Source organism: Anser cygnoides, chromosome 5 (assembly GCF_040182565.1).
Source record: "Anser cygnoides isolate HZ-2024a breed goose chromosome 5, Taihu_goose_T2T_genome, whole genome shotgun sequence".
NCBI classification, from domain to species: domain Eukaryota; kingdom Metazoa; phylum Chordata; class Aves; order Anseriformes; family Anatidae; genus Anser; species Anser cygnoides.
In genome coordinates, this window is record NC_089877.1 from 49,077,646 (window position 1) to 49,087,183 (window position 9,538).

Below are 9,538 nucleotides of genomic sequence, written 5' to 3' on the forward strand. Positions count from 1 at the left end.
TCCCATCAGATACCAATCATAAGGAAATCTCCTTGCAGAGAAGCTGGCCTTAGGTAAGACTTGCTGAAGGGAAGTTGTGCTCCTCCCTCTCAGACCCATGGAGGGTTACATATCAAATGTATGAAATCCATTTGTCAAGAATTTGCCCTATGTGTGTAAGCAAAAGTGCCTCCTGCATGCAGCAATCTTGTAATCCTATTGTCATGGTGAGAAGGACATAAACAGACCAGGTTCCTCCCAGATAATAAAATTTCTAATATACCTAGATGATTTGGGTGCCTGAGCCTCCGTATTAGAGATATTTTCATTCAAGTTCCATAAGCCACTTAAAAAGAGTGGCTGTGTTGTCAACACTAGTCTTCTTTGTCCATCTCCTTACACCACAGCTCTGCAGAAAGTGAGCGATGTGGCCTTATCACCTCAAATGCCTCCTTCGACGAGAAGCCAGCCCACTTGTCATGCAAAGGCTGCACATCAGGCTGTCTGCCCAGCCACTGCCAGAGGTTTCACTGCCCATAATCCCAATAAGCAAGTTTTTCCATGAGCAGTGGAACTAGTAGTTTTTATACAAATTTATATCTAATGTCCCCTATACTCATTCCCTGCAATGACTTTAACATCCACGTATTCCCTGAACAACCAGCAAAGCAATCCAGCCTCTCTCTTTCTATTCCCAATGACGCCCTACCCCAATTCTCGGACAGTTTCAGCTCCTTCCTGTATCCATTGCAAGCCCACTGTAGTACCCAAATTATTTTCCACATTTTTAATACCCCTGCCTCCTGCATTGCCCCCTCCCCTGGCCAGCAGGACCTAAGCTGGGCAGGCTGCTGACAGGCCAGGGAACAGCTTGCCCCTGCCTTTCCCTCAGGCACACTTGTCTCCTGGTCACTTATATTCACAAAAATCTGTAGAAATTTAATATATTTCAGATTTCTACCCCTGCATTAAATGTGGTTGAAAAAAGACGAGAGATTCAAATGTTATTTCAGGACAAACTGCCAGATAAATCAATGAAAAGGGAGACATCAGGAGTATGGGGCTATTTCACCTCATCTCTGGAAGCCTGGTCAGTTCTGAAGGGAACTGCATTTCCATGGTTTCTAATGCTCCTTTCAGACCACAGGACTTTAATTACTGGCAACACAACACTGATCAGATTTACAAAGGTATTTTTATACCTTTGTATAGAAGACCCTGGCAGACTAAAAAAGAATAAGTACCCAACTCCCACTGAAATAATGTATTTGCAAAGCTCTGTAGGCAGGGCTGAGCTTACATTCAGTCCAAACAGTTGTGTTCCCAGCTCATTACTAAAAAAAAAGCGTGAGCAGGAGCGGGTAAACATGGTAAACCTCTAAACTAAACAGGTATTGTGATGGAGGGAAGGGAATCTGCATCTGACGCAGTCCAGCTGCCAGCACAAATACTCTAATAACTAATCAGAATCTGAGTATTCCAGGAATTAAGATCGGAACATTTCAAGGAGAACAGTTAGTGGAAAATCTGAACAAAGAATAATACTTCACATATGTAGAGACAGAGACAACTCTGAGGCACTCCAGAAATACTGTGTTAATAGCAGATGTAATAGCACAAACCATCTGAGTATATTCTATTTTAAAGGAAGAATATTAAACTGCTTGAAATGGATTCTGAATTTATAGAGGCAAGTATAAAAGCTATTGTCTGTATCTCCAAAGGCAGTTGAATGATGACATCTACTCAAGGTGCAACATCAATCAAAAAAACAAGTAGCATATGAAACTGTATTAAGATTCTGTTATTGCACTATATAGATTAGATATATGTCCTCATCCTAGCTATTATTGTAATAGTTTGAACAAAAGATGATTACAAATGTAAAAAGATAAAGCCCAGGTAAAAGCAATTACAAATACCCAAATCAGAGGTCCCTACATGCTAACCCCTAAGGCACACACATATAAAAACAAAGTCAGAACTATCTGCAGATCTGACTCTTGAAATAAGTGTGAGTCTCACTTTTATCATGACTGGACAGTAGAGGAAAACCAAGGAGCACAAGGAAACACACAGCTGAGAAAAGGCAACCCTTCAAAAGGAGCGATGCTGGGGGGTGAGGAGGACAGCTCTTCTCTCCTGTGCAAGGCTCACGTGTCTCACTGGAGTCCTGGGTGTGCAGCAGCAAGACAACCTGCAGAGCAAAAAGAACAGAACAGGTAACTATCAGGACCCATTTGGTTTTCTCCACTGAAAGAATTGAAATGACTGAATTGGATTAAAATGAAAATAAATAAAAAGTAGGCAAAAGGAAAAAATGCACTTATAAGGTTGTGTTTAGATGATGATGAGCAATATCCATGTAAAGAACACAGCAGAATTTAGAAAATGGATGGTTAAATAAATAATAATTGTGTGATATGGTATAAAATAATGTTTCTGAATCTTCGCTCTTCTGTGCTAATAATGCTAAGAAAAAAATTGTCTTTTCCTGCAACATGTACATTTCAAGACATACTGCCTGTGAAGGTTTTACACTTTTCTCTTTAAGCAGGTGTCATTAAGGACTTGTAACAAGACCAATAAACCTCTGCAGTTCTCATAAATACTGTTTCCCATATTATTAAACTGCTCAGGAAGTATATGAGCAAAGCAAATGTAATTTAGAAATATGACTGTGGTAAGGGCAATATAGATCCCATATCAGAATATTTATTGAAAAGAAAAATGTATGTTTATATACTACAGCCATATCATACATATATAAATTTTCCTCTACTGATGAATGCCCTCAAAAGCAACAGGCTTGTTACAAACTGATGCAAAACACCAAGCCCCTTTTCAGCTGTGGTAAATGCTGAAATGTTGGGTGGACTGTTTAAGGGAGAAGCAGTTACACAGATTACCAGGTGGGTTAAATTGAGAGTGTTTAATTTATTTAGATTTACACCAGAGAAAGATTTGGCCTTTGGCACTGGTTGGTAGAAACATTAGGCCAGTTGTCTCCTATTACATTTCAGCTTTCTCTGAGGACATGTGGAGGGCCCACGTTTATGATCAATGCAGCAGTTAAATACTAGAATAACAATAGTGGTACAATGTAGAAGTATATTTACATTATAAGACATGTAAGGAAATAAATAGTAAAGTGCTAATATATGTAGCTGTATGAATCTTTTGACTTCATTTTAAGCATTGCATTTCATCATCATATTCTACTTTAACAGCTATTTTCTTTTACAGAGGTTGGGAATTGGTGTATAAGCTTAACATAAAGGACCAGGCTAATGTTCCATGAGGTCAGGCAGCTGTGATACCATTCAAAACTCATATTTTATCAGATTCAAGTCTTTTGAAATGGTTTTTCCTGTTTCTTGAATGACCTATTAATTTGATAACGTTTTCTCACTGAGATATTCAGTTATCAACCAGCTATTAGAAAGACTGGTGCAGCACGCTGCAAGCAATAAGGAAGTACGAAATCTGAACCTACAAAAGGTCTACCGTCACCATGTTTGGTTCCCACAGATGATAAGATGTTAAAGGACCTGATAGCATGTAGTCCATTTATTTTCATGCCCAGAAATGGTTTGTAAGTGTTTTAAAAACTAGAATACTGATATTTTTCTATTCAATAAAAGATAGCAATGTCATCACGTGCACGAGTGGCTTTTTTCAGGTAACACGGACCAAGATGACTACAGACATTAAGAAATGTTTTGTTTTTGTTTGTTTATTTGTTTGTTTGTTCCTAATAGCATTTTAGAGTGCAAAAAAGGGTGGGGAAAGCAACACAGAAATTGATGGTGGGTGGTTTGGGGTCACATTAGGATTTGGCACTTTGCAACACAAAACAAAAGCATTTCTACAAGTCAAATGTGTTAAAGTGGCAAGGAGCAGAGGCAGTGCAGGGGTCAGGGTGAGGTGGGTCTGGATGAGACCCTGTGGATGGGAACTGAAGTCAGACACAGCCCTGGGGGTGGCCATGGTCGGGCTGAGCCCAGGCTGGGACGTGAGCCCATGGGTGGGCCTGGCTCAGCAGGGCCCATGGCTGGCAGGGCCGGGCAGCAGGGATCTGGAACCTAGCCCTGCTGGTAGCCTCAATGGGACAGGGGCTGAAGGCCCTGGGGTTGATGTGAGGTCCTGGGACTTGGGCAGGGTCAGTCACTTTGGGGCAGAAGTTTCTCGAGGGGTGATGAGAGCATGGTGAGGTTCGTGGTTTGCTTGAGGCCTGTCTTGTTGCCCCAGCCTGTGATACAGCCCAGCAAGGCCCTGCCACCCCTGTGGAGGGGACAGGCAGCCAGCACTCCCTGCCAAAACAAAACGGGAGTGGGCCAAATGAATGCTCTCATTTAATCTGCCTGTCACAGGCTGGAGCCATTTTGTAAGACCCTGTCTATTAGTACGTTAACACAGCTTTTGAAACACTCTCATGGTTTAAGCAGAGCGCTGAGGGAATGACAGTAAACAGTTAGATGAGACACTCCTCCCTTCTATTGCAATGTGCCAAATCCACACATACAGCTCTTGTGTTTGCTGAAAGGCAGATGTTTTTGTTCGCTGAAAGTCACTTTCTGTAATTTAGATGATTTTTATGTCTTCAGTTCTATTTTCAGGAAGTTCATCTTGTGGCTGTGTTTGTGCTCCTGACAAGTACATGGTGAGCAGGGAGAGAACTCAGTTCTAACGTGAAATAAATGATCTTCGCTGTTCTCAGAGCATAACCTGGGGTGTGTGTTGTATAGATTCCTGAAGGCTTCTCCTGCCTCTTTGCTTGGTGTAAGATAACAAATGCTGCAAGAGAATTCATTGTGTAAGTGCAGGACAAATATTGGAATCCCTTTTGGAAACAAATGATCAGACCTGATTTGTGTTATTTTAAAGAGCAGTTTCCTATATCCCAGGTTAGTGCCTCAGTCACCAAGCCATTGAATGTTTTCTTTGGGAAATATCCATCTCAGAAAAAAAAAAATGTTACTATAAGCCTTGGAAAGTTGTCCAATTAGTGAGTGACAAAAAATTTCAAATTACTTCAAAGGAGAATTAGGCATGCTGATGAAGAAATTGTTAAGGGTGCTTCCAGGCAATTATTTGTTTGAAAACTAACCTCTGTGATACTGCTGTGGTCATTGCTGAGGTTGAGTCTTTGTGGTGGGAAGAGTTCTCCCTAGTATGTTCCTAGTATGCTCAGGTTGCCCTTTCCTCCATACCAGGCCTAGCTGGAGGCTTGTTGGAGATCAGATCAGATCATCCCCTTCACTTGTGCTACCACTTACTTTTGAAAGAAACCTGGAGATGAGTGCAAATCAAGCTCCGCTTATGGATGAGCCACTGATGCATGGCCAGGGAAAGCCTGGGGACCAGAGCTGCAGCAGAGAGCTCAGTCCTGCAGCCTCAGCTCAGCATGTTTCACACCTCCACTTTCTTCATCTTCCTAACATGCTTAGACAGAGGAGATGCGATAACTAATGTCACAGCTGAGACATTGCTCCACTGCCTTTTTTTTTTTATTTTTGACAAAGAGAGGGTTTGTTCCAAGGCAAAAAAAAATCTGTGATCTATTTTAGTGAATAAGTAGGGTGATGAAGGACACTGCTGTGCCAGCTGAAAAAAAACAAAACACCATTTTCGTCTTCACTGTAGACCACTACCTGTGGCATGATGATGGAGCAGGCCTGATAAGCACAGAAAGACAAATGCATGTAGATGTCAATGTGCATTTGGTTGTTCCTTATTCATTGGCTGACAGTATCTTTGAACTGAATATTATTTCCATTTCCTTTTGTTGTTCCTCATTTCCAGTGCAATCAATATCAACCAACAAGCACTCTGTTAGGAATGCGTGGGGCTTTACTGTGACCAGTAGGGTTGTTTGATGTTAATAGTTTTGAGTACAAGACAATGGCTTGTCATTACCTGACATTACTCTTGTTTTACATCAATGCTAATGAGACTAGAGAGCTTCTGGGAAGCTAGGGATATTGAAGATTAGTGCCCTGCCCCTTCTCTCTTTTGGTGTGTTCACATCCCAAGCTTAGGATCTTGTCTTCCAGCCACTGAATATTCATCACATACAGTGAAATTTACAGTGGGAATTGAAAGCCTGTCCAAAAGATTATATCTTTGGAAACGGCCAATGCACTAACAAGATAAGATAATATAAGAGCCTATGAAATGGTTTTTGTTTGCATTTGTATTGGGCTTACATGGCAAAGTTTTGGTAGCAGGGGGCTGCAGGGTGGCTTCAGTTAGCAGATCCCAGCAGCTGCCCCGTGTCAGATCAGAGCCAGCTCCAGCTGGCTCCAAAAGGGACCTGCTGCTGGTCAGAGCCCAGCCATGAGTTACACTGGTTGGGCCTCTGGGAGAGCAGATTTAAGAAAGGGAAATAAACTGCTACACAACAGCAGCTGGTGGGAGAAAGGAGTGAGAAATAAGAGAGAGACAGCCCTGCAGCCCCCCAGGTCAGTGCAGAAGGAGGGCAGGAGGTGCCCCAGGCACGGAGCAGAAGTTCCCACGCAGCCTGTGGAGAGGCCCCTGGTGGAGCAGGCTGTCCCCCTGCAGCCCATGGGTCCCACACGGAGCAGATCTCCACGCTGCAGCCCGTGGAGGAGCCCCCGGTGGAGCAGGTGGATGTGGCCTGGAGGAGGCTGCGGCCCATGGAGAGCCCCCTCAGGAGCAGGCCCCGGGCCGGAGCTGCAGCCCGTGGAGAGGAGCCCACGCAGGAGCAGGGGTCTGGGGGGAGCTGCCGCCCGTGGGGGACCCGTGCGGGAGCAGTTTGCTCCTGGGGGATGGACCCCGTGGTACGGAGCCATGTTGGGGCAGTTCTTGAAGAGCTGCTGCCTGTGGGCAGCCCCTGCAGGCTCAGTTCAGGAAGGACGGCATCCTGTGGGAGGGACCCCACACAGGAGCAAGAGAGTGAGGAGGAAGGAGCAGCAGATGATGAAGTGTTACAGGCTGACTGCAGACCCCATTCCCCTGTGCCGCACAGAGGGAGAAGGTATTGGTGGGTAGATTGGGGGGAAGGAGTTTTTTGTTGGCTTCGAGTTCTCACTGCTCTAGCCTTTTATCAATAGGTAATAAATTACATTAGTCTCCCTTATGCTGAGACTGTTTTGCCCATGACGGTAATTGGTGAGTGATCTCCCTGTCCTTATCTCAACCCACAAGCTTTTTTTTTAGCAATTTTTTTTCCTTGTTAAGGAGGGAGAGTGAGAGAGCACCATGATGGTGCCTAGCTGCCCAGCCATGTTAAACCACCACGGCATTCTAACTTGCCTTTCGTTAATGAGTAATCCTTTGTTCTTTTTTGGTCTTTTGAGTTCTTAGAATCTCAGTCTTCAGATAAAATAACCACAAGTTCTGTCATTTTTTTTTCCAATTAAAAATGTTACTTCTGACATTTATTGGGTGACTGGTTTCTCTTACCATTTATTAGCGTACTTCTACTGAAGTGTTGAGGTAGATTTTGGCTGTTTGTTTTCTCTGTTTGTACTTTTTCTGCTTTGTTTATTCTAATCCTTTCTGAAAGTCTTGTTCCTGCTGTGAGGGGCAGCCAAGGGGGGGATGATTATCCTTCACCATGTCAAGTTCCGTGGACCTTCCTGCTAAACTCATTCTCGTTTATTTTTTTCATTTTTAAGACTCCCAGAATTTACTGATTATTTCCTGCTTCTTCCTGATTGACTCTGAGGCTTTCATCACATGCCAATGCCACTGTGGTAATTTAAAGCCACTTGTTGCTGATGAAAATAAATGTAAATGGTCTCTTGACCATTATTTTGGATCTGAATGTCAGAAGCTGTGCTCAGAGGAAGTCTGCATTTGCAGACTGATAGAAATATGTGGACACTCACGGAAATTTGCTACTTAGTACGCTGGCAGTTCCCTCTGCATTTATGTCCCATCTTTTCCCCCTGCATATAGCAGATGTAGCACCCTTATGAGCTAGTTATCTGATATGCAGGAGCAGAATTTCCATATCTTCCTATACTGCAGTTTTCTACTTTTGAATTAAAATGTTTGATTGAAATGGGGATGATTGTCGGTTCCATTTCTTTCTGGTTGTTACACCAGGGTTCTCATAGCCTGTTTAAATGGAATTTGTGATGGGACAGATGACCTTAAAAGAACAAGAAAACATTTATCTGCTTTCCAGTCTTAATTTGCAGAAAATACAGAATACTTCATTCTGTCTTCTTTGCTAACAATACAGAAAAAAATGATAGTGAATCGAGTGATCATACTTCATCTTCTATCTTAGACAAAAGTTTAGAATTTTTCTTTGGAATTGACGATTTTACAGGTAAGGATGTCTGTGCAGTCTTGGAGTACAAATATGTGCAAATCTATGAGCACATAGTTCAAGACCCTGGATATGTTTAATTACCCCACAAAAGGCAGTAACTGTAAAATTAACAACACTGAGGTGATCCAGAGTATGCTCAGATAAGAAGTATCAGGTATGAATGCAACAGGAGAAACAACTGAGTAAAGGTCTGGCAGCCTGGTTTTTATTGTGAGCTGAGAACCAGAGCACCTAGGGACTGTGATGATGTGATTGCTGTATGTACATGCAATCTGCTAATGTGCTGAAGGGTTGCGTTTTCATTGCCATTGTTGTCCAGATAGCTAATGAAAAAACTTGCACTGGGTTTATTTGCACATGCTACTATTGTACCTAAAGTAAAAACATCCAGCCAGATCCTAAGCATTAAAGTTGTCTGAATTTATACAGGCAGAGTTTCTTAGATTCTTGCAGAAGAGAATTCGGTTTAGCTTGTTTGAATCAACTCCTCCAAGGTTTCTCCGTTATTTTGCAAATGTTTCCCATATCTATGTGCTTTTCCTGGGATGGTAGCCAAATGCTAAAAGAAAGATAGTACTTCATAGATTAAATGGCAGCACTATGTAAGGCAATGCTTTTTCATATCATATCTGTAACAGTCTGGGAAATGAGATTGAACTGAAATCCCCAGTAAAACTCCACCCAGACTGTGCAAGAGGAATGACTGAGATATGTCCCAGAGACATATTCAGTTAAACATCCTATGAAAAATGCATTTTTATCTCATTTGTGTGCATGCACCTTGTATTACCTCTACACAAATCTTAATATGTTGGGTTTGCCTAATCCTTTTTCATGCTTTCACCATTGTTACTTCTATGCTGCTCTCTTCCCAGTTTTCAGAACTGTTTGCCTCATGGTAGCAGACAAGTATTTTTGTAAAAATATTTAAAATTATCATTTCATCTGCTGGAGATAGAGGTAGCAGAAGTATCTGTAGTAGGAAAAGGAAGGACAGTTTCATTTAACTGTCATCCTGTTAACAAACCCACGTCCAGCTAGCACTTTGTGGTTATCACCACACAGCATGTCATGGTCACCTGAAAACTCTCACTGACGGTGGACAAAAATCCAATCACTCTACTCCAAGAGCAGCTTACTGTTTGTTTAAGCAATAGGAGTTAATTTTGCTCCAGCTTTAGCAATATAGCGCACAGTCAAGCAATTCCATTTGCAGCAAAAAGGTAAGAGCAAGCCCAGCGCATTTTCCAA